The sequence below is a fragment of the Tupaia chinensis genome, unplaced genomic scaffold (assembly GCF_000334495.1).
Source record: "Tupaia chinensis unplaced genomic scaffold, TupChi_1.0 Scaffold000197_1, whole genome shotgun sequence".
Lineage (NCBI taxonomy): Eukaryota > Metazoa > Chordata > Mammalia > Scandentia > Tupaiidae > Tupaia > Tupaia belangeri.
The window spans coordinates 5,972,949-5,998,450 of NW_006159672.1; the positions used below are offsets into that span (position 1 = coordinate 5,972,949).

The following is a 25,502-nucleotide window of genomic DNA, read 5'->3' on the forward strand; positions in this document are numbered from 1 at the left end:
CCAGGATTCAGTGAAATTCTGAAAAGAGAAAATGCTCTGGTGCTTCAAAATGGGATGCTGCTAACTATGTTGCTTGATGAAAGAGAGGATGGGCCATCTCTGCTGTGAGGAAGTTTGAAGTTCCAACCAGGGCCGAGGGAGCTATAGGGTTTGGTCTTGGACGAGAATCCTAAGCTCGGTCCTACTTGGCTTTGTGTTCCTGCCATTCCTGTGGGACGGGGCAGCCTCAGTCATACTCCTCAGCTTCCTCAAAAAAAAAAAAAAAAAAAAAAAAAAAAAACCAGGGACAGAGGTGTAAGCCCAGCAGTGCAGCAGGAGGAGCAGGGAGGACATTGTCCTCTCTAGTAACCAGTGAGCAGATTGAGGCTTTTGCTTCTTAGAGCACAGTGATTCAGCCACATGAGGAGACTGAGTTGTGTAGGAAAGGGACAGAGTGTGAGGAATTTCAGGATCCATTCTTTAACTACTCAGCAAGTCAACACCCACTTCTGGCATCCATTAAGCCCTCATGGGCGAAGTTCCCATGCGCTCACTGAGAAAGGGATGCGTACGTTTTATTGTGCTGACAAGCTTTCTCAGAGTGTGGACCACCCGTTACCTCAGGCTCAGACCGCCTTGGGGCTCTGGACTTGAAGGTTCAATGGCTGTTGGACATCTCTGTTCATGGGTATCTCTCAAGAGTCCCACTCAGCCTTCTCTGGCATTCACATCAGAGGAACCAAAGCAGCATGGCCTACTGCTCATGTAGAAACCAGGAGAAACCATCTGGCCTGCCCCACCTGCCCTGGTCTGCCTCAGGCTCTGGGCACAAGAATGGACCACATGGATGAAGGAGATAATAGACCTTACTGCTCTTTTCGAGAAGCAGGAGATGAAATTCCCGTGTGAAAGCTGTCTTGCCTAAACTGAAAGGAAAGTAACATTCTTTTATATGAATTATTATTTTTTTTTAGTTTCCATGTGTTTGTGTATTTTCTTTTTATTAATTTATTCATTTTACATACTTTCACTGAATATCACCACAGCATACCAAATGCGATTTTCCAACCAGAATACACTGTAAAGTATATTAATCATACAAGATATCATCAACAAATAATTTTCCATTTCTTGTTTCTTTTTTTTTAATAGGTTACTTTGTGTTGTTAAGGTTTTTGCCATAGGGTGTGTGCACTCACCAGAGACCCAGAAAGACAGTGAGAGGGAAAGTGAGAAATCACCCTCTAGAGGAGATGGCCATGCTTCAATCCCTTCTCCTCTATTCTCTTGGGATTTGGGGCACACACAAACACACACACATGTGCCTGGCATCATTTTCAAGCTGCCAAGCCTGGGATCAAACCTAGATTAGCTATATGAGAGTCCAACCCCAACCAACACGCCACCTGCTGGGCCAGAAAACGACATTTTTATCATCGAGGATGTTAACTACAGACCAAAAGAGTTCTGTACAGACCTCATTAAAATAACTTTTATCTTTTAAACCATACTACAATCAAGTTGCTTCTTCATAAATATTACTCTTGGTTCAATTCAGTACATAAGATTTGCCTCTAACTGCTTCTTTAAGTCTTTGCTTCCTTACGAGGACTCCTGTGTCACCTAAAACTTGTACTGAATACACTGGTAGCCTTTCTCGTGTTGATGTCTCATGTCAATGTAATTCTCAGGCCCAGCTGAAAACCATAAGAGGGTAAAGGTAAGATTTTGCTTCCCCTCCAATGCCCATCCCTCAAGCACAGCAGGGCCCATGACCTCCTGATAACTGAGGAGGGAGTGGGCCCTGCTGCTTTGGGATTGAACTCATGGGTCATCAGGCCTAGGAAATAGCTCTGGGGAGCCCGATCCTTACCTGAAGCACCACTGGGGTTCAAGGAGATTCAGAAAGCCCACTGAGGTCACTACCTCCTACCAAGGCTGCCATCCAGTGAGGTCATCTTCAGTCAAGGTTCTTTCAGTCAAGGCCACCTTCTGTCAAAGTTACTCCTATAAAGGCCTCTGTGGTCAAGACCTCCCTGGATGGTGGGCCACCTTGGCTGCAGAGCTCTGGCCCGCGTGTCCTGGGGAAGCTGGCTTCCCCCAGACCTCTGACCTCTTACTACTGAGTGCTCTCCACTCTGGGTTCTGTCCTCCTCTATGACCTGTTCAATGACCCTGAAATCATGCCTCATAGGCCTCCACCTACTCACCCCAGCCACCGGCAGCAAAGTGAGTTGCCCCAAGTGTCTGCTGGAAGGATCAGAGGCACCACACAGATGAGGGAGCTGCACAGCGTCACCTGAGCACACAGGGAGCTGGGGGAGATGTAGTGAAAGAGGAGACACCTTGGGACCCATGTTACCCAGGGAGGGCTGCTCCTGAGGAGACCGGGCAGGCCCCTGGAATGCGGGGGCCTCATCTCCCTTGCCACAGTGGGCAGGGTGCAGGTGGTGGGGAGGAGGGTGACGTGTGATCCCACGACCCAAGGATCAGAGTAGACTCTATGCTGATTGCTGAGGCTCATCTTTTTCCAGACGCCATACTCTTCTTGTACCTCAGCAGCAATACTCTGAAGTACTGGAGATTCCTCTGCCTACACGTAGAGACCCAGCTCCTGGGGAGCTTTGTGCTGTTTGCAGCCCAGCAGGAGTGCTCACCCTGGGCTCCCACTCTCCCCTGTGCCACATCTGCTACCTCCCCAGCCCCCAGCCAGACCCTGCAGAAAAGTCACAGGCATCCCGTGAACCCGGGTGCTACCTGCTACCTGCTGTGTGCCTGCACCCAAGTAGTAAGGCTCACGGTGACACAGGTGTCATTAGCAGGTTGCTGGACTCTTCGGTCTTAGATGCCATACCTTGTTACGAAGGCGCCTGACGGCTCTGCTCTCTGAAACTTGTTTCTGCATTTCATTGATTGAGCCTCCTCTCTGGCAGCAGAAAGGCTTCTGACCTTCCCTTGGCACCTGGAGCAGTGCCACCTTCATCGGGGTGGGACAAAGCCCAGTCATGGAGGATGAACCAATGTTCTCTGCTCCACTGACTGCCTCAAAGCTGCTGGGTCTGGGAGGGGCCATGGCTGCGCCCATTAGATTCGCACTTAAAGAAAGACCCCCCCGCCACAGTGAGCCCCGAAGGGCCGCCCGTGAATTTCCTGACACCACTTTCTGCCAGCTTTGTCCAAATCTGGGTCCTTGCTAAAGCTGGTCACCTGGGGTCAGCCTTTGCCTGGGTTGTTCCCTTCCCACCTGCACCTCCAGCTCTGGTTCCTCTAAAGTAGGTCCCCAGGGTGTCTACACAGTGGCAGCAACATCATACCCTAACCAAGAGTCCCTGTGGGGGGTTGGCACCTGCCAGCAGACCCCCCAGCTATCCCATCCTCCCCTGTAGGTTCATGGAAGGCTGTGTATGTATGCTCCTGTGAGGGAAGAAAAGTAGGACATGAGAGAAATTCCTGGGGCTTCTCCATTGTTTTTAGCACTTGGGAGGATGGTATCAGCATTGGGAATTGCTTGCGAGACATTTTATTCATGGGGGAAAAATTCCACCAATTTCCCAGGAATCTGGAAAGATAACCTGCTTGGCGAGTCCAGGTTCTGCCTGTGTTGTCACCCTCGCTCCCCAGGATGCCCTGAAGATCCAGGAAAGAATCCCAGACCCTCTCCAGGTTTAGGGCTTGAATCCAGAGGCTCCATGTTCTGTCTACCAATTCCCACCCCTTGGCCGAGATGGGTCAGATCACAGCAGCATTCACTTTCCACCCGGGGAGTTGTCCTGGTCCCCCTACAGGAAATTCTTTTTTCTGGGGAAAGTACTTGGTACGAAGTTTATGAGAAATGTCTCCTGGTTTTAAAATGTTTTAAAGACTATGGCTAAGATGGTCCAGGCACATGGCAACCACCAGCTGAGTCTTAGCAACCTCCCTCCTCACACCACCCTCCTCCTCCCCAGGTGGTGACAGCCATCCCAGCAGGGGGCTTCGCCTGCAGACACAGATGCTGTTGCTCACTATCTCATGGTTTGTCTTCCAAGGTGTTTTCACCATCCTGAAGGGACACTTCGCAGGGTTTTCTTACTAAGACTATTGTGCAGGGTGTGTGGCCCTTGGAGGCCTCTGCCTGGGTCATGTCCTGGTTCCATAGTTGTCACATGACCCTCTTCCCTGAGATTAGGCCTACCTGTACAGTGAGGGTGATGGCCCTCCTCCCTCCCTACATCTAGAGGTCACTGGGGTCATCGGAGATAGTGCAGTTTCTGACAGTGCTGAAGGACTGTGTGGATTCAGGCCGGAGGCTGTGGGCACAGAGGAGATGGCTTGGTCTGACACCATGGGCTTTAAGCATGGTCTCTCCTGGGAGCTGGGCTACAGTGGCCTCACTACCACCCTGCTCTGGTCAGTGGGTGGGGAAGAGCCCATGTGCCATGGGCCATCCAAATTGCAAATGTGTTAATAAAGGGTTCTTGAGGACATGGGAGGCCACAGCTGCTTGATGAGTAGGAGCCAGCTGAGGGGTTGATAGGGCCCTAACACAGGAGGAACAGAATGAGGAGAGGAAAGCATGCCACCAACGGTTAGTAATGGGCACCTCCTTCAGGACAGCGGCCTGTGAGTGCCTGAACCCAGCCCTGTGCACTGTCAGGGACTGGCCTCAGCCCTGTGGCCTGGGCCTACTCTCTTTCCATCATAAATATTTCATCACTCCTGAGCAGCAGATAAGTGACCTGAAATCCTTCCCAGCTTGGGGGCCTAGACATACACACTCACAGTACCTCTGTTTACCCGAATGAAGTATCAGATCCATCTTCCCTCTGGCATCGGCTTCCCCATCTGGGAAATGAATTATCCTAGAAAGTAGACTCCCATGGCTGGGGTCTGAGGCCCCTGCCTGGCCCTGTGGAAGTAGCTGCCCTGAGGAGTCAGGGGGAGGCAGGGAAGAACAGGGCTGGGATTCAAGTCTCTCAAATCTTTGGGATCCGTGTTCTGGAACATTCTCAGCTTCACTGCAATTTCAAGAAAAGCTTCTAAGTCTCTCTGTAGAGGCCCTGTGCTGGCAGTATATGGTGACTCACCATGGTTCCTCCCTGGAGCCCTTAGAGCAAGTGCCTTCCATTCCCCTGTAATGGGTGGTGTTCCCTCAGAAGACATGGGCACCCAGAACCTCAGAATGTGGCCCGATTTGGGATAAGGGTCTTTGAAAATGTCATTAAGCTGAGGATCTTAAGATCATGGATCAGGGTGAGCTGTACAGTCAGGTGTCCTTATAAAAGACAGAAAAGGACAGGCATAGGGGACAAGGCCACAGAAAACAGAACAGAATGAGAGACAGTGCTGGTCCTGAAGACTGGTGTGTGTAGCTACAAGCCAAAGAACGCCAAGGATGGCCACCCGCTACCAGAAGCCAGGTGAGAGGCATGGAAGGGTCCTCTTGCAGAGCCTCGGGAAAAAAGCAATTCTGCCTTGATCTCGGAATTTTGGTATCTGGAACTGTGAGAATAAAGTTCTGTTTTGTTTGTTTGTTTGCTAGAGGGCACATGCATTCGCCAGAGAGGGACAGAGAGTGGGAAAGAGAACTCACCCCACAGGGGGTGGGATGACCATGCCACAATCCCTTCTCCAGTCTCCTCTCAGGATTTTGGAAATGCACGAACACGTGCCCGGCTTAGTTTTCAAGCTGCCAGATCTGGGACTCAAACCATGGTCAGCCATGTAGGAGTCCAGCACCTTAACCACCACACTACCTGCTGACCTCTACATTTCTGTCTTTTGAAGACACCAAGCTATGGACTTCACTATAGCTGCCTAGAAAACTCACACTGTCTCCATACCCTCTGCAGCCTCGCTGCAGCCTTTGGGTGTCTAAGCCACAGCTCCTGGGCACCTCTGGGCCTAGGCTTCGTTGCACCCTCCCCTGAGCTCCTGCTCTCCCTTCTCTACCTGCTAGACCAGCCTTTTTCCTCAGAAAGCTTACTCCTGATCTCCTGGGTCATTTTTCCTCTCAGGCCAGAGAGATGGGAGCCCAGCCCCAAGCCAGCCCTTGGAGGCCCATGGACTGTCAGGCACACCCACTTGTTTGGGTTGGTGCCAGTTTTCCCCTTAAAATGCATTTGTTTAAGCCAACTGCATCTTTAAAGTGTTGTTTGGTGGAAGGAACGGAGAAGAGTTTAGGGCCAGCTGGAAAGAAAGGCCTGAGTTGGCCCAGCCTCCCTGACTCTGCTCTGACTCCTGAGAAGGGAGGCTCCAATTAGGGAGGTTTGAAGCACCGGGGTCTGAAGCATTCACTGTCTTGAGGGACCTCGGGTGCCCTAGATCAAACAGTAGCATTTATAAAAAGGGAATGGAAACTGTCAGCCTTTATGACTAAGCCCAGACACAGAGCAAGCATGCCTGGTTCAGCTATTTCCTCAGACAAAATTAGTCTCAGCTTTCTGGGCTGCTTCCCTCAGTAATCGACTTAAACCCAGACGAAGAGGAAATGGAATTAGATCTAAGCATGAAGAGGACTAAGCCCCGCTGATCTCAGGTCTCCAGGGGAGCCCTGGGTTTTCCATGTAAAAATGCCACTGGCCTCAGCGGGACCAGCAGGACAACCTAGAATAGGCTGATGACTAATGGCGGTGTAATTGCCATTTTAATTGAATGCTGTTTACGTATTTTGCAGATTTAAATGATTCACCCCTAGCTCTTTTTCTTTCCAAGTAATTTTTGTTCCCCAGAAAGCAAACCGCTGACAACAGGTACTTACAGCCTCTAAATGTTATAATGAAACCGCCTCCTAATCCCACCTGGAGGGCTTTTAAAGCCTCAAGGAAGGCAGAATGTGGGGCTTGGGACAAGCCTCCTAGGAGCCATTGCAGACATGAGGGACAAGGAAAGGCCGCTCCTGCACCAGGGCTCTGTCCCAGTGTCAGATACCACAGAACTGGAGGCTCTGCCGTGAACAGGCCTAGAGTAGCGTCTGCAGCTACTGAGGAGGGAGCAAGCCCGGCATGGGGCATCCAGAGGAAGCTCATGCAAGGAGTGCCAGGCAGAGCCGGGAACCTCATGCAGAGGTCAGCAGGGCCAGCTTTGGAAGCTGGACAGTGAAGGTGTTCAGAGAACACTGTGGTTCAGACGAGTGACCAAGGTCACACCCAGCTCCTAAGCCCCACGTCCAGTGGCCACTCCAACTCTCACTCTCCACCTGCCCCTCTGGAGAGGCTGCCCTTTTCCAAGCTGTTCTCTTGAAGGTCCTTGAGAAGCCTGTGATCTTGAGCCCACCAGACCAAGGCCTCAGTGCTCCCTGGGTGAGCTTAAACATGCCCCTATTGTAATGGTGAGTCCAGCACATGTCCCCAGCCCGGGCTGTGTTCTGTCCACCATGCTGCCCGCTTGACCTGCACATAGGAACGCCTCATCTTTTCCTAACCATCCTCCCCTGTAGCCACTGTGAGGAGGGCAGGGCTTCCAGGGAACATGTGTCCTTGAGTAGGCACCCTTTGGAGAGAGCACCCCAATCCCATGGCACAGTCCATGCCTGGGTGATTCTAACAAGGTGACGGGGAGAAGGGTGGAGGAGCAGTTCTGGGTTTCAGGCTCCTGGGCCACAGTCAGTGGAGTTAAGGATGCCTCACGTGGGGCCAGGCAGTGGCACAGAGATAACACAACTGGACCTACATGGGAAAGGTCCTGGGTTTGTGTCCCGACACCTCCCTGAGCACACCAGGTGCATACATGCCTGTGATCTGGCCTCGCTGGACTGGGGATCAACTGCAGCATGAAGATCCTGTCAAGAGTGCTTGTCTCTCTCCCCTCTCTCTTCCTCTCTCTCCTCTTCACTCTCTCTCTCAAGAAATAAATGAATGGACTTAAGAAGAAGAAGCAGCAGCCTTACAAGGCTGTGGAAATGGCCACAAACATCTTGGAAAGAGGACAGGAGCTGGCAGTTCCACAAAGGGATCACAGTGGCTGTGAGGACAATGTGCTGCCGACGGCCCTGCCGACACGAAAGTCCTTTTCTTACACCTGCCAATAATCATGCAGTTGGGTCATTTATCCCAAGAGATGCTGAGAACCCACTGACCCTCTGGCTATTGCGTTTGGAGTTCTGGCAGAGTTGGCTCAGCTAAAAGACTAATTAGCCCATGATCAACTGGGGTTGGGGCAGGCAGAGCTGCAGCCTCGGATAGCACCCCCAACCACACACGTTTGTGACACAATACATTGTAGGGCAGGTGTGCCTCATCCCAATGGCTTCTTGGGGGACAGGGTGATATTCCTGAACCCACACTCACTCTTGTCCTTTGTCCCATGTCTGTTGCTGTCATTTAGTCAGAAGATAATTTCATAGGCTCAGTCATGCGATTACTACAATTGGATGATGGCCACTTGGGCAGTAGTTTTCAAATCTCATCTTTGTGTAGAATCTCTGAACTCAAAAGGACAGATGGGGCAGTGTATTACCCAAGTCCTTGTGCCTGTGAAGATACCATTTTCTGGTTCTCACACATGAACAATAGTTTGATGAGGTTTGGAATTCCTGGCTAACGTCTCTTTTAGGCAGAACCCTGGAAATGTTGCTCCCACATAACTGAAAATCCGAGGCCATGCTACTTCTCTTCCCTTGGGGAAAAAAATCAAAATTTCTATTATCTTGCCTGGCCACTCCCAAGTTTTCCTTTCATCCCTGGAGTTAAGACCTCCTGTCCCTAGGAAATGTCTCAACCTATCAGTTAGTACTACCAGAACTTGATGGAGGCTTCCAGTGGGAAACATAGTCAGTCTTCAGTCCAGACAAGCTTTGCCAGTTGTTTTTCCTTATTAGTTTCCTCAAACCTTCCAGCATGTCCATGTCGATTCCCTGAGTGGCACCATGTCCCTTTCTTATCTGCTATCATTCCTACCACCTTGCTGTGGCCCCTCTGAATTCAGAGTATGGCGGGGGTTCCTCTAGCAGATCTTCCCTCTTTGGTTTCCTACCATGCCCTTCTGCTATGCAGGTCCTTCGTAAATTATTCGGGAGTAGGGAAAAGGGGGTCTCAACTCCAGGGACTCATTCCTTCATAGTTGGCTCTAACTCTCTTGCTTCTTTCTACACAGTGAAGAACCTGGAGGATTTCAGCCTCTCATACTCGGTGCCCCATGGCTTAGGTTGGCTCTTCCCAGTGTTTCTTGTTTCTGTCACACTGTGGATCTTCTCCATCTGCTCATAAGAAGGGGCTTGAAAAAAGTTTGTATAGAATGATGGAATTAAAGTGCGTGTTTATTTTGGTACCAAACAATTTGAAATCCATTCACAGTTTTTTCATAATATGCATTTTCCAAGAACTTTCTTAAGATTCCTTGTATCGTAGAAGGAGAGAGCAGAGGTAGATGTGGGTATTGTCTGTTCTTATCTGGGATCATCACTTCTTGCTTTCCTGGTGACCTCAAGTCCACAAGGAAGGCCCATCTACCCCCAGGCTGGCCCAGGCTAACTTGTGTACTACTGAGGGAATGGGCAAAGGAGTGGCAGGTGAAGATGATAAGCTGGTGTGGTTTTAAGCCAGAACATTTGTTGTAGCAGCCATAGAAAACTCATACAGTATGTCCGCCCAGTGGTGAGTAATGTGGCTGTCACAAGGAGAGTGCAATATTACTCTACGTGGGCAGTGTGATACCCAGAAATACTGTTAAGTGAGAAACCAAAGTGTGGAGAAAAGTGTGAATGATATGCTACCATTTACTTGAAATGTTATACAAATATGTTAAAGTGAAAATGTGTCCAGCCACTCTGGCACAGTGGTAACATAATTTTCTGAGATGCTGAAGCCACACGGAGAGGACCTGAGTTCACATCCAAAGGTCCCTCTATACACACCAGGTGTGGACATGTGCCCAAGAGCTGAGCTGGCTGAAGTTGGGGGTGGATCGTGGCATGAAGACTCCATTGGTGCCCCCCTCCCCCTCTCATGTGGAAGAAATGTATAAAACTTTAAAAAAAAATCAATGGAAACATAAACCAAATCTTTTTCAAAGGGAAGTTTATAGGAAGAAGGAGGAAATAGGAAGGAAGGGCTAATGCCTTAGTGCACAACTATGTTGCTAACAGAAATATCTAGGACTAAGTGATTTACAAGAATTAGGGATTAACTGACTCACAGTTCTAGCGGCTGGAAAAGCACAGGCATCTGGCTGGGCTACACTATGGCCAGTGGGAGCACAGAGGATGGCAGGCATGCAGAGAGAATGAGCTGTGAGTGACTTTGTCTCTCTGTTATAATAACCAGCTCTTGTGGGAACTAGCACCTTCTCTTGAGAACTAGAACTCATGGCGTCTCGAGACATCATTCATTTATTTATGAGTGTTGCCTTCGTGATCCAATCATCACCCACTAGGCCTCACCACCTCAAACCTAAATTCCAAAACATGAAACTTTGGGGAGCAAGTGATTATGTCAACAATAACAGATAGGCAGAAGTCAGACTTTTCTGAATATACTTTGTCTCACAGATTTTAATTTGGTACCAGGTAAATATCTTACATAATCAGTAAATGTAATATAAAAGGCAATTCCTACAAACTGAACACAAAATAAAACATACACCTCATTGTGTTTTAAGTCAGTGGCACTATCAGAGAGGAACCACTTCAAGTAACTTTAAAGTTGACTTGGGCATGTACCCATAATGGGGATTTCCTGGCTCCATCCACTACACAGATCTATTCACGGAAACCAAACCAGGAGCCTTCAAATATCACACCCTACCAGAGGAATCCCAGATCCCACGGACAAACAAAGCAAGAAACGTACACAATGAATCCCGAACATCTTACCACACCAGCAAGCCTGGATAGTGCAGAAGACAGGAAGGCCACGCCGAAAGGATTCAGGAGCCAACAGGAAGGGGCCAACAGTGGTGGAATCTGCTGAGCTTCAACACGCATCACATGGACAAGTGGACTGAGCTAATTCGTCTGGACCCGCGAGTTCATGATTACCACAGGACTCTGCTTTGCTAGCTGCTCGGACACTAAGGAATCAACTGTGTAATCTGGGAACTGCTTAATAATGGGAAAGAAAAAATGTATTTATCCTGCCTTTGTACGTGAGCTGAACCTCAGCTATGTTCTTTACCAACACAACTGATAAAAGCAAGTTTACTTTTTAACCATGTCTTCTAATAAAGGAATAAGTGATAGAGCCAGAATGCGGTTTTGCAGCTCCTAAGGAATGACCAGGTTAGCAATAACCATCAATAGCTATGAACATCATAAGGAGACATGCAGACACGGGTCTCAGAGGAAGAAACAGTGCCCAATACCACAGAGCCTTGCCTCGAAGTCACTTCTGATTGGGTGAAGCCTGCCCAGGTCAATAACTAACTCTGAGCCAGAAAGTCTAGGCAATGCAATAGCACCATGCAGACAGGGGGACTTGCAGGATAGAGAACAACCCAGACCCTCAACAAATACACTCCAAGGAACAGAGAGACAGACAGGGACTTACAGCCTAAATGAGCTTCATGGACCTAATGAACTCTTGGCACAGACTCATTTGGATCCTGGTTCAGAGTAATAATCATAACAGAAGCATTAGGAGAATGAGAAGCCTGACAAGATATTTGCTGATATGAAGGAATTATTGATCATTGTTTTAAATGTGGGGAAAAAAAGTATATGGTTATGTTTAAGGAAAGAGTCCTTTTTTTTTTTTGAAATACCCACTGAAATATTGACAGATGAAATGATACACTCTCTGGGATTCATTTTGAATAGCCAGTGTGTGGGTTGGAGGTGGGGAAGGGGTAATGACTGAGATGGTAATCTGCAAACTGGGAGACGGATGTGTGAATGTTCATTACATTCCTATTTTTGTGCATGTTGGAAGTTTTAAACATTAAACATTTAAAAAGAGAAGATAAGAGGCCATGCCTGTGTGACCCCAAACCCTGAGCTGTAGGCCTCAGTCAATGGCACTGAATGGCTCTCTGGCCAATTTACCAAAGTGGCAGAGCCAGTGTGGCAGCTTGGTCAGAGGACATACTAGTTGGTGCGGGTGCTTGGGCTCTGGGCCCTGTGGAGAGACCTGGGATGCCAGATTTTGGGAGAACCAAGGGCTGGCTTCTTGTATAGGGCCAACAAATATTCATGTAATCCTGGAGACCTGTCAACTATCACAAAGCTGCTACAAGGGGGAGACCCAAAGGGTTGGCTAGAAACCCCGGCGGAGATTGAAATTTCTATTACAGAAGAGGAAGTTGAGGCTGAGTGGGTGGCCTCAGGCAAGGGGAACCCACAACCACCTCCAGAATGCAAAAGAACCTCCCCTAGCCTGGACAGCTGCACCTGCTGGTCATGTAGGCCAAGCTAGTCTGACAAAGGAAGCTTTCCTCACACTTTGGGCATCTCACTCCAGGACAGACAAGGGGGCTGGCTGCCTCCCTTCCTAGTCTGCCAGCTTGGCCCACCCTCAGCCATTCGCCCAAGGCAAGACCAGGAGCATCACCGCTCCATTTTTTGCTTCCTGGAGGCTCCAGGGCAAAGGCAATGATCACTCATGGGCTTGGTGCCCACCTAAGGAAGAAAATGAAAAAAAAAAAGGATATGAAATTTCTCCCGAATCAGTCACGAGGGAAACAGCTATTTTAAGGTACAAAAGCACAGCCTGTGTGACCCAGAGAGACAAGCCCAGCAGACTCACACCGTGTTATGGCCCATTTAAGAACATGTGAGAAGCGCTCTGTTCCATATTACCTCCGTGGGGAGGCCATCATGCCGGGTTTCTCTGGTCCTGAGGTAGCGGCAGAGGCAGTTTTGAAGAAGAGAGTGATGGATGTGGACAGGGGCAGGCAGGCACAGCTGCTGTCCTGGCCCAGCTTCACTCTCCGGCCATGGGGCTCAGAGCACAACTGCCCTCAGCAGGATTCATTTCCTCCTGGTTCGGAGAGAGGAGGCCATGTTCCCAGTCCGTACTGTCCCCACTGCTGGGTTTAGCTGGGGCTGAGCTTCTCCTGACCTTTGAGGAATCCTTCCACTGCTGGCACACAGGGCTCTTCTCAGTTCTCTGACCAGCACCTCCGTTCCCTCCCCACTCTGGTTTCCCTGGAGCTTGGTCTGTTTGATCCTCGGTATCTCCCTCGTCTTCAAAGCCACCATGGCCAGAAGCCAGCACAGCCCGGAGCCTCAGAGACCCCCAACCCTGACCTTCCTAGTGAAAAGGGCTCCCAGTGGGGCCCCAGAGTGTGAGAAGCAGAGTGGGTGAGGCCTGGAGAGTGGCCTGCAACCCCATATAGGGGCTTCCTCCTACAATCTAGCCAGGGCATAAGGCAGACTCCTTGGGAAGAAGTAAGGCCAGGTGGCTTCTACTGAAGTCTGTGGTTCTGGGGGTGCCTGGGGTGCAGATGGCTACTCTTAGCAGTGCCTGCTGAAAGCCAAAGAGCCCAGCCCGGGAGATCAGCACTATTTAGAAGGCCCCCCTGTTGTAAAATTTTGTTATATTCAGGTATGGTGAGACCAACGGATCAGATGACTGCCATTGAGAAGGTAGTCGTTACTCACAGTTACCAAGAGAGGGGGCATGCCACACCGTATGGGGATACCCAGGGAATGTCCAGGGTCAGCTAGGACAGGAAGAGCAAGAGGGAAGTGTGGTCAAGAGCCCTTATCACGGGTTCCTTGGGAAAGGGAAAGCAAGACAGAGTGAACAGGTCTATAATCTGCTAGTCTGAATAATTTCAGTGGGCCCTGGGCATAGGGGCTGATTGAAGTTGCCCAGTATTTGGCCCTAGGGTGACAAGGACAGAATAGTGGCCCTAAGTGTGACAGCCAATAAGAGGAGATGGTCAGCAGCATGGGCTCTGGATTGATTGGTCTGCCTGTGAAAGGCAAGTGTTTTATTATCTTTAGGGAGTGGCTAGTCTTGGGAGCAGCAGTCTCTCTAGGCTCAGCCGGGCCCCAGATATCAAAGCATCATACACACGTTAACACACACATACACACACACACACACACACACACACAACACCACACACACCACACACACCACAGAGGGGTTCCACACTAGGGGGCACTTGGGAAGAGAAGTCAGGCCACAGGGTTGGGGGAATTGTCCTGTCTGTGCCGGCCCAGGCTCCCTTTGGTGTTTCTGAAGCCTTCGCTCTGGGCCATGCCCAGCCTCACTATGAGGCTGGGGTCCCAGAGGCCCTATTTCACAACAAGAACAGCAAAGTCCACAACAGGTATGACTGTTTTATGTGCCAAGGCAGGAGCTGACCAGTGTCCCACCATAGCCAAGTGTGTGCCCCCTCCTTTCTGGCCCTTACCCTCCATGGCATAGCTGCCAGAGCAGGCCATCTGCCTACAGACTTGGCCAGGCATCGCGGTGCCCATTACTTTGTAGCTGCTCCTTCCTGGGAGTGCAGGGGTTCGGGGGAGGGTGTGTGCATGGAGTAGGACAGGGGGAGGTTATCAGTAGGAACACCAATCTGGCTCCCCCATAGGAGGACTCACAGCCTTCTCCCACAGGCCGAGAGGGTGCCCTGCCCACTACTGCCAAGCTCAGATGGGAAGTGGCCTCTGAGACTAGCTAGTGCTTGGCCAGGGCTTGAAGCTCTTATGGTCACAGAGAGCCCTGTACTGGCTTAGGGTCTAGGAGAACCATGGGAGTTCACTGTCTGACATGGCCACGGTAACCAGCGCACAGACCCTCTGGCTAGACAGAGGAGTCAAGCCATGTCACCGTTTAGTTCATGATCCTGTTTGATAATGGGATGGCTTGGAACTTTAGCCAAATGGTTGCCATCATCTGCTTTCTGGGACATCCTCTACTTATCCCAAGCACCTGCTTAATTTGCATTAATTTGCAAACAGGTAAAAGATCATTAAGAAAAACTTAGACTCCCTTCTACCTTATTTCTTCTGAAAGTTAATAGAGCTTAGCCCTGGACCAGCCCCAGAGCCAGAGCCATCTGAACAGAAGCTCCAAGGAAATCCTTATAAATCACAGACCTCATGAAGCCTTTCCTTTCAGGTACTGACAACACTTAAAAGTTAAATTTTGGGGAACCAGCAGTTAGCGTAATGGCTATGTCGCTGGACTCCCACGTAGTTGACCGCGGTTCGCATCCTGGACACGGTGGCTTAAAACTCACGCTGGGTGTGTGTGCGTGCGTGCCCAAGATCCCGAGAGGAGAATGGAGGAGAAGGGATTGCGGCGTGACCATCACCCCGAGGGGGGATTTCTCCTTTCTGTCTCTATGTCTCTCTCTGTCTGCCTGGCGAGCGCACGCGCCCTATAGCGAAAAACCTCTCAAAAAAAAAAAAAAGTTAAATTTTGTTTTTTAATTATTGTAAAATGTCCCAAAGTGGGGCCAGCAGGGGGCATGGTGGTTAAGGTGCTGGATTCCCACATGGCCAAATGCATTTGGGCCTGGAACCTGACAGCTTGAATATCATGCTGGGTGTGGGTGCATGTGTGCCCAAAAATCCTGAGAGAAGAATGGAGGAAAGCGGACTGTGGCATGGCCATCAGTGATCCTAGGGGGTCATTTTCCACATTCCCTCTCTCTATCTCATTCTGGTGAGTTCATGCACCTACGGCAAAAACCTTAAAACAAATAATGTTCAAAGTATGAGATTTTACCCATTATGAAAAACTTCTAGGGCTGGTCCCATAGTCTAGCAGTTAAGGCAACTGAATCCCATATGGCTAACCATGGTTGGGGTTCTGGTCCCACCAGCAGCTTGAAAAACACACTAGGCTCAAGTGTGTGTGTGTCCAAAATCCCAACAGGAGAGATGGAAGATAACAGATTGCAGTGACTACACTTCATTAGAAGGCGCTCCCCCAGTCCCCTGCAAATGTATGTGCTCTCTGACAATTTTTTAAAAAGGAAAAAAGTTTCAGCCACTTAGCCCAAAACAGGGAGATGAAATTATCCTAAGACTTCAGTCCCAGCAGACAGGACCTGCTGGGTGTGGTCATTAGGCAAACTGATCATTCTGAAGCCACATAGGCCAAATTTGCTTCACTTACCAAATGTAAACCACTAAGCCAGACTGGGTCTCAGGAGTGGAGCTCTGAGATGGGAAGGAGGCCGCAAAGGAATCTCAGGGGGCTGAGGGTGCAGCCTTGCTACTGCCAGGCCATGCTCTAAGCACTCTGACTTCTGCTGGAAGTGACCAGTCTCAACATCCCCTCCTCCCAGGTGCCAGGACTCAGGCCTAGAGCACTTGTACAATCTGAACCTCCCATCACCTCTGCCTCAGGTCTCAGGTCAGGCCGGTTTGTCCCTTTGGTCCCCACTTGGGCACAGGTTATCAGCTCAGTTTAGTAAACATTCCCTGGACCTAGTGCCAGCACAAGGTTCTGCTTGTTGGGGAGAGCTCCCCTCAACTTTTTCTCTCTCCCCGGCCCCCACACACAATCACAATTAGCAATATCAGTGAAAACACGAAAGTCAGCATCAAACTGTCTTAGGTCCCAACTAATGGAGTTAAGAAACGCTATTGCTCTGAGATCGCCAGGGACATGTTCCTCCCCAATAGGGATCACCCCACCACATCTGTTTGGGCTGTAGCTGGGGACTCGTTCTGCCCTAAGTGGGGAGGGACATGTGGGCAGTGGGCAGCTGGCTGGCCATGAGAGGGGATGAGGCTGGAGCTAAGCCAGAACCTGTGTTTCTAGAATATGAGAGGACCTCATCTGACGTGAGAGTCAGGCTAAGGCCCCTGCAGTGACCGTGAGTAGCCTGTGCCCTGGGAAGTCAGCACTAGGCCAGCGGCTGAGGGCTTCCACAGATGCTGGTGGACATCATTAGTTCTGGTGGCCACTGCTGCCTCACTTTCAGTGAGTTTCCCAAGCCTCACACTGTAGCAGCCAATTGTGCAATGGGGACATGGAGCCACAGTGCTAACTTCCATGGCGTGTAGGATTGCGTTTCTGAGATCAAGTCTAGGATCCAGTGCCTAAATGTCTCAAGAAAAGGGACTGGACTGGGGCCGGCAAGTGGCATGGTGGTTAAAGGCGCTGGACTCCCACATGGCTGACCACGGTTCAAGTCTCGGACCTGGTGGCTTGCTTTCTCACTTCCTCTCTCTTTCTCTATCTCTCTCTGATCAAACTGGAAAATAATAGTGATAATAATAATAAATAAAGTTAAATAAAATAATTCTTTTTTTTTTGGAGAGGTTTTTGCTATAGGGCGTGTGCGCTCGCCAGACAGACAGAGAGACAGAGAGACAGAAAGCGAGAAATCACTCCCCAGGGGGGATGGCCGTGCCACAATCCCTTCTCCTCCATTCTCCTCTCGGGATCTTGGGCACGCACGCACACGCGCCCAGCATGAGTTTTAAGCCACCGGGTCTGGGACGTGAACCGCGGTCGACTACGTGGGAGTCCAGGGACATAACCATTATGCTAACTACTGGTCCCCCAGTAATTCTTTTTTAAATAAAGGGACTGGACTAACAGTAAGGGCAGGGACACATCATTTGTCCCTGGGGTAAATATCAAAGGTAAGTATCCACCAGTCTATCCAGTCACCCATGGGCATTGACATCTTCAGGCTGAGAATGTGGAGAACAAACAGAGCTACTTGCCAAACTGAACGACCCAGGCTGCCTTCAGCTAAAGCTGTCCGTCCTGGGGGCCCTGTGGGCATGAGGCCCTGCTGAGGAGGCCCCATGGGGCAAGTATAGCTGCAGGAAGAGTTGGTTGCAGCAGCCCCAGTGGTGGTCTGGGACCACAACCCGAGGTGACAACTAGATTACATCCCGGAGCTTAGGCATCTCTGAGCTCTTTAAGGCCAAAGCTGCTCTCTCTCTGCAGAGCCTCATAATGGATTCATGAAATCCTCCAGGCATCAGCTCTTCCTTGTGTGGACTCAGTGAGCCACAGGTTCATCAGAGGTGTCACAGCAACGCTCTTGGCAGGCTGACTGTGTACCAGCCTCTGAGGGGTTGTCATGGCAACCACTAAGTGCTGTCTTCTCGCTTAGATGGCAGCACAGAGGGGGCCAGGCACGGTGGCATCATGGAGGAGTCTGTCAACAGGATCCTCCTGGGGAGGGAAAGATGGGAGCCCTGGCCTGGGCCGCACGCGGCACTGAAAGCCTCAGGACTGCACTTTTCTTTAACTCGCAAAGGGAGATGACACCCTAGGACACAACTCTGTGTCTCCCAAGAACTGTGCTTACCAGAAACTTCCATGCTTGCTTCTTGGTACTCCCTGTGGTCATCAGACCAGGTACCTACTTTTCTGAGTTTATGCAAGACCCCTAGTTATGGATGGAAACCCAGCTTCTACCCCTACAGACAGCATCAAGAACACATTCGCTTGTAGCTTAGAGCATATTGAGTGCCTTACACAAAGAACATATCTTTCTTCTAACAGCCCAAAATATCCTGAATGAAGCCAAGATGGGTCTTCCTACTTCCAGCAAGGATCATCAACACGTTGGTTAAGCTAGACTCGATCTTCAGCCTACACCTGCTATCTGAGTCCCAGTGCAAGAGCCACACCCAGGGCCCACCCAAGTCCTCTGGCCACAGCGAGAGCTCTCTAAGAAGCAGCCTCTGTCTCTTCAACAGCCAAGAGGAGGCAGGCTCAGGGCCAACAAGCTGGCTGGACAGACAAGCATTTTCCAAAACTGGAAAAAATTAGAAAATAAAATCTCTTATTCACAAAAACAATAAAATACTTATCAACGTATTATCTAATGACTATAATAACAATATATAAATAAATTTAAACAGCCTCTGTCTCAGCAACAGCCAAGAGGAGGCAGGCTCAGGGCCAACAAGCTGGCTGGACAGCCCAGCATTTTCCAAAACTGGAAAAAATTAGAAAATAAAATCTCTTATTCACAAAAACAATAAAATACTTATCAACGTATTATCTAATGACTATAATAACAATATATAAATAAATTTAAAAATGTGAAGAATATTAAAAATATAAGAGTATTTGAGTAAAATTGTACTAGGTTTCTAAATGGGTATGATATCGATTTTTTTCCTTAATTAATCTTAAAATGTAATTCCTACTCAAATATCAGTGGGTTTATATCTTACCTTGACAAGATTTATTTGAAAGTTTAATTGAAAAAACAAATATGTGAGATCAGCCGACACTTTGGGAAGAGTATGATATGAGAGAGAAGACGACTCATTAAAACAAAGTCTGAGGCCTCACGAATCAAACCAGTGTGGTGAAGAAGAAAATAGAGTCCCTGAAATGAATAGTAACTTACCTCTGATGAAAGACAGGCAAAGCTATCCACAGAGGGCTAAGAAGCAATGAGCTTGCCAATTGAAAGATGTTTAATTCTGGATGTTTAATTAATGTTTAATTAAACATCTTTTAATTGAAAGATGTTTAATAATGAATATATTATATTATAATATATTTATATATATAAAATATATAAAATACATATATATAATACATATATTATATATTTATTATATGGTATATATAATGTATCTAAGTTAGACTATTTTCTAGTTTGGATTGTGAAAGTGCCAATACTCATTGTAAAACAAAGGCCAGTGTGAAACAAACAAAGCCCAATTGGACATAGGTGCAGATTTCAAGCACATCTTGGAGGTGGCCTTATCTCAAAGGGCAGTGATGGCTTCCCCACAGTTGAGGGGTGAGAGCGGTGGGAAAGGAGGGCCAGTTGGCAGAAGAAGGACAGTCATGGGGGCACAGGTAGTGAAGGAGTTTAGAGCATGCTACCCTCAAATCTGCCACTCTAGGGTATTGGTTATTCCACACAAAATGCACTTGAAAAATAGTACAGAACGAGGCTTTCTCTGAACAACTCTTAATCTACCTAAAAACAAACCTCCCAAACGAAAGTCAATTGCTAGAAATCCCTTCTCTGAAGTTTCATCGACATTCTCTCATTACAGGAGAGACCAGGAGTGGACACCACAGCAGATAAACATTGTTACAAACTTTCATATCTCTAGTCAGTTCTTCTAAGAGTCCTTCATCGTTCCTAAAAATCATTCACTCTCCCCCAAATGGCCTACCTCCTGCTCCCCTTCTATTGAGATGGTATATCTGATCTCAAATTCTACCAGTCTTTTGGACATTCATTTTTTTTCAGTGATGCCCCCACAGAGGTAATATTTAACACTGATGTATCTGTAGGTCTTGCTTCCTGTTAACATTCTTGTTGTGAATTTATTTCATGGACCCAGCTATTGAAAGTAAAGTTCTTCCTCCCCTATGGCAGCAACATGAATGTCTTTTAGACTTGGTGTTTAATCCAAGTGGGGTGGAAAAGCAGACCTTGGCTCCAAGAGTAAGCACACACTGCACTTCCCTTCCCAGGGGAACCAGAGCCCTATAGAGAGCTGAATGGCATTTAGGAAGAACAGTGTGTCTAGCATGTGGCCAAGCTGATGGCCAGAAGGGCACAGACAAGAGGTGCAGGGTAAGTCTGAGGTTCATACTTGGCTGAAGGGACTGCAACCCCCACACTATTAGGGTAATCTGTTTCACGGGCTGTGAAATAATTCACCGACTCAGAGAGTAAGTGGGTAGAAAAGTCTTACAATGGCAGGAATGGCCAGAAGTGAGAGTTGCATCAGCCCAGAGGGTAGGGGCTAGGGACTTTTAAAGGAAAGGGATTCAGGGCCGGTTAATTAAGGTACTCCTGAGATGGGATGCCAAGTGGTCCTTTACATTTAGGTTATTTTGTTTTTATCTCTAGTTAGTCCACTACCTACAGTAAGACCAAGCAGCTCTCCTTTCTCCCTCTTTTCAGGTGGCTATCTTTCTCTGATTCCAAAGAATTCCCTGTTAGGGCATATCCCCTCCCACTGGGACTGGCCACACTGAATTTGACTCTTTGGAGATTTTCCCCTACATGCCAAGGATACTCGAGGCTGCCAGAGTCTCTGCCTCCCCTCCAGCAGAGCCCTAGGTAAGAGACAAATATCCAAGGGTTGATTCCCTAAAAAAAGAAAATGCCAGAGGCATCTGGGGAGCTCTGAATGTGCCCTTCCCATTAAAATGCCTGAAACATTTGGGAGGTACCAATTATGTCCTTTCACACACACCCCAGTGTGAGCAACACCCCCGACACACACACAACCAAGCCTGGTCTCAGAGCAGCTCTCAAGGACAGAGACCCCTCACTGAGCAGAAACCTCCCCACTGGGCAGAACCTACACCCATCCATGTCCATGGGGCAGCTGAATTCACACAAACTGCAACCAGCTCAGGAAGGGACTGGAAAAGAGGCTGCCCTCCTTCCTGTAGATGGTTCTGTGATAATCACCCAAGGATCACTGTAGCCTGGGGCTAGAATTTAATTTCCGGGACTCAGAACAAACACAATTAGGCAGTGCTGCAGGAGAAGGGCAAGCTTCTCAGGCTTGGTGGCCTTTTCTAACCTCTGGCTGGAAGCTGAGTGTTCTAAGTTTTTAATCAACCAGAGTGGCAACAGAGAGAGGTAGACAAAGGGAGAGGGTGGAGGGAAGTGGGGTGGTGGTGTTTGAGGGCTGGGTGAATGTCTATAAGAGAAAAATGAATGGATTTTTTCCAAATCTTGATTATTCCCACCTAGATGATCTGTCTTAGAATTAGTTATGGCCCATCACTCAATGAACATCAGCTGGACAGAACTTAGGAGAACAAAGCCCTGGAAGGGGTGTGTGAAGAGGAGTGGTCCATGCTCTGTGCTTGCTCCCGGGAAGGGCCCCAGATTCCCAGAAGCAGATGATGTGCATACAGGACACATGCTCATATCTGGAGTCTAGATGCAGGTACGGTCTGAAGGACCTATCATGCCCTGAGTGAGGCCCTTACTGGGGTTTCACACTACACAGGCACCTGGTGGGCATCCTTCTGGCATTGTATATGGCATGGGGTGAGTGCAGAATTCCCATCAGCAGCATTGTTTCCTCCTGGCCTCCTCCTAATCTGTCTAGGGGATCATGATGTCCCAAAGACCCAGGGACAAAGTCCTACCCCATTCCGAAGTCAGTAAGGAGCTCACAGCTCACAGACAGTGGACTGGACCACCCAACTTCTTCTCTGCCTAGAAGAACAAACTGCTTACCCAGGGACATGATTTCAGCAAGTCCTAGGTGATCAGACAGCTTGGCCTTGTCTCAAGTTCTTCAAGGATGACCTGTCATCTCAGAGAGGTGCAGAAGCATGGCCAAAGAACAATTCTATCTAGCAAATGCTGTCCTTCCCACAGAAACTTTCAGAGTTCCACTGGGATTCTTCTCAGAGCCTGAGCTAGGCAAGGAGTGCTGGGCATTAAATCTCAACATCTGCACTGAGTAGGTAACCACCTGGCACCCAGTTTGTATTCCATGAGGGATAAACTTGAAAAGCCAGAGCTCAGAGGGCAGCACCATGGCTGTCCTGATGTGGAACTGAGAATGTGCATTCAGCTAGTCAGTTCTTCCAGTTTTCACCTTCACTCTCATGTCAGCTACTTCATGGTAATCTTTCTATGTCTGCATCTCTGGCTTGAGCTGCACTTCTAAGCATCCAAATTACATGGCCTAAGCTTACTCCTTCATTATAGGAAGTGTTCCACTAGTTTCTGTTCTCAGCGAAAACATCACGTGCCCTTATGCTCAGTAAAATCAACTTTAACAAAATCAGCCTCCAGTACTCTCAGCAGGAGGCCTACAGGAGCCCAGCCCCTCCTCAGCAGATGCTGGGGACCCCAGACACTTGGAGCCCTGTGCTCATATGGCTCCTCTTCGTAGATAATTTTAAAACCAGTCTAAAAGCCATCAGGGAAATGGAAATTAAAACCACAATGAAACACTATCTCACCCCCGTTGGGATGGCAACTATGAAAAACAAAACAAGAACAAAAAACAGAACATAACAAGGATGTGGACAAACAGAGCTCTATGCACCGTTGGTGGGAAGGGAAAATGGTGCTTCTGCCTTCATTGTGGGCTTCCAGGCTCCAGAACTGTGAGAAATAAACACTGTTGGGGACCAGCAGGTGGTGTGGTGGCTAAGGTGCCAGACATTTCCCACGTGGCTGACCATGGTTTGAATCCCAGACCTGGTGGCTTGCCTTCTTTCTCTGTCTCTCTCTGGTCAAATTAAAATAAATAGATGAATAAATGAAAAATTAAATAATTCTTAGGGAAAAAAGGGAAATAAATGCTGTTTAGGCTGTCCAGTCTATGGTATTTTTATTATAGCCAAGTGAACAGAAAGAAACCATGAGGCACCTAGAATAGTCAAATTCATAGAGACAGAAAGTAGAATTGCAGTTGTCAGAGGACAGGGAGAAAGAGAAGAGAGAGTTGTTAACAGGGATAGAGTTTTGCAAGATGAAAAAGTTTTGAGAGATTTATTTCACAATAAGACAAATATATTTAATGCTGCAGAACTACATACTTAAGATGATTAAGATGGTCAATTTTATATTATATGTAATTTATTACACTTTTAAAATAGAAAATATAAACAAAAGCCAAGAACCAGATACAGCAAGTATGGAAGCTAAAGCCCCAAAGGCTGGAGCAGCCAAAGTTAAGTGGCCATTTGGCTGGGAACAGACCAGTCTCGCTGGTCCTGAACAGGGCTGGGCTTCGGTGGGCTGCTAACCATTCAGACCCATTTTACTGACAGCCATTTTCACAGGCAGTTCGCAACACAGTCTTTTGAGGGTGGGACTCAGGTGTGGCCGAGCCTATGTACATCCTTTTCCCGCAGAGACATGGGACAGACTAGGAATCTTGGCTGCCTGGACACTCTGCACTGAAACTGTCCATAAGTGGATGGGAGCTGCTTGTCTCTGTCTTCATTCCCTCCCTTCCCATCATGGAGTCACAGCCCTAGCCACAGAAAAGAAGCTGGAAGGATGACAGTGCCTGGGCCTCACCCTTCACGCGTTCCCAGACACCCACCCAGCACCTGGCAACTGCAGCTCAAGGACCCCTGAAGGCCTGATTAGGTGGCCTAATTAGGAAGCAGAAGGAGCCCTTCATTGTACAACAAACTTGCTTCTGAAAATGAAATCCAGAGGCTTTCTCTTTTCACTCCCACTCTGCAGCGGCCCATTTCTGATTGGCTGACTTTTCAAAGTGAGAGCGGTCAAGGAGCAGGAATCCCGGGGCTCTACAGACCCAATGGGGGTGGGAGACTGGCCAGTGATGTTCATAAGGAACACGGGTCATCCCTAGGCAGAGGTGCAGGGGCTAACAGAGATAGGGAGAGCTGTGGGGGGAGGGAAGAGGGGAGCCTGAGGGTACCTACACCTGCCGGCCTTGCCTACCCCAGGGTTGGTCTTTTCCTTTCAGATCCTCCAACCTGGCATAGGTTTCCCAGTGTCCCTCCTCAGGCCTGATTTCTAAATACCTGATGACAACAGTGTATCCCTGTCAAAGCTACCCCTTCTGAACCCAGTCATAGCCCATAACAGCGGGTCCTCTGTTGCTAATAGGCACAGATCTTGCCTGCCTCCGCACTGCCTGCACCCTCTGTGACCCTGGGGGACAGAATTTAGGTTCAGCTGGCAGAACAGGAGAGCAGGGGCTGTCCCAAGGGGCCTGTGATGTCTCTGACAACTTCAGGACTCACCTCGAAGTTCAACTCTTTTTTCACAACTGATAAAACTGTATATGTCCATTGGCATCCCTCCACCCCCATATGTAGAGATGCGAAAAATACTCTCTCCTTTGGGCATAAGAGGTTTTTTTTTTTTTTAATGAATTTGTGCAAAGGGGCTCATTTGCTCTGACTTACAATTACCTCAGGCCTCGGGTAACCTAATGCAGCAATCGTTTGTGATACAATAAAATGGAGGTAATTAATCGCATTCAAATGCCCTGTGTATTATGCTCTGGTAGCATAGCAATCCCTTTAAAAAGGGTTTTGGAGCTTAAATAGACACAGAGTCCAGACAGCTGTGCAGACAGGAGAGAGGAGGGAGGCCAGGCTCCATCTGCCAAGCCTCCTGGGACCGCTGAAAAGAAACTGTCCATTCAGAAGTGATTCATCACAACAGGGCCATCCACGCAGAAGCCGAGGGCTAATTCCAACCTTTTCAGAGTGCTCGTTAAGCCTCTTTGAGTTATAATGACCCCCAATCTCTAGATATTACAAGGCAGCAATCAGGAAGTTAGATCTGGCCAAGAGAAAACAAAAGGAAAGTGAAGATTTGGGCTCCAGCCCCCAGCAAGGCGAGCAACCTACTTGGAGGACACAGCAGCAGGGCTGGCCCAGGGCAGGAAGGGGCCAGGGATGGGAACAAGGACGTACATGCAGCTGCACACCCTCGGTTGTGTCACCTGTAGGCCTCCGAGGTGCAGATGCAGCTGGGCATCGGGACTCCTGTTAGCCACAGCTGCTACGTTCGCCAACAGTCCCGAGTGTCACAGCGGCTCCTGGACGTGAGGTGTCAGCCGTACTACAGGGCACTCAGAAACTCGTTTCTTTCAGGCTTTGTGACGGCTCTATCTCTGAGGAAAGCTCTTGGTTTCAGAAGGGTCTCAGGATTAAGAGTGAGTGGATGCCCCCACATGGTGACAAAGGCCCTTCAGTGGCTGTGCCATTGTCGCTCTCAGC

The 25,502-nt window shown here is 48.8% G+C and overlaps 1 protein-coding gene across 1 annotated transcript in view; it reads right to left on the minus strand.

The window, feature by feature from the left end:
• The window catches only part of STK32C (serine/threonine kinase 32C), a 110,357-nt gene that overhangs the window by 16,036 nt on the left and 68,819 nt on the right, over positions 1 to 25,502 (minus strand). The window lies entirely within an intron of this gene.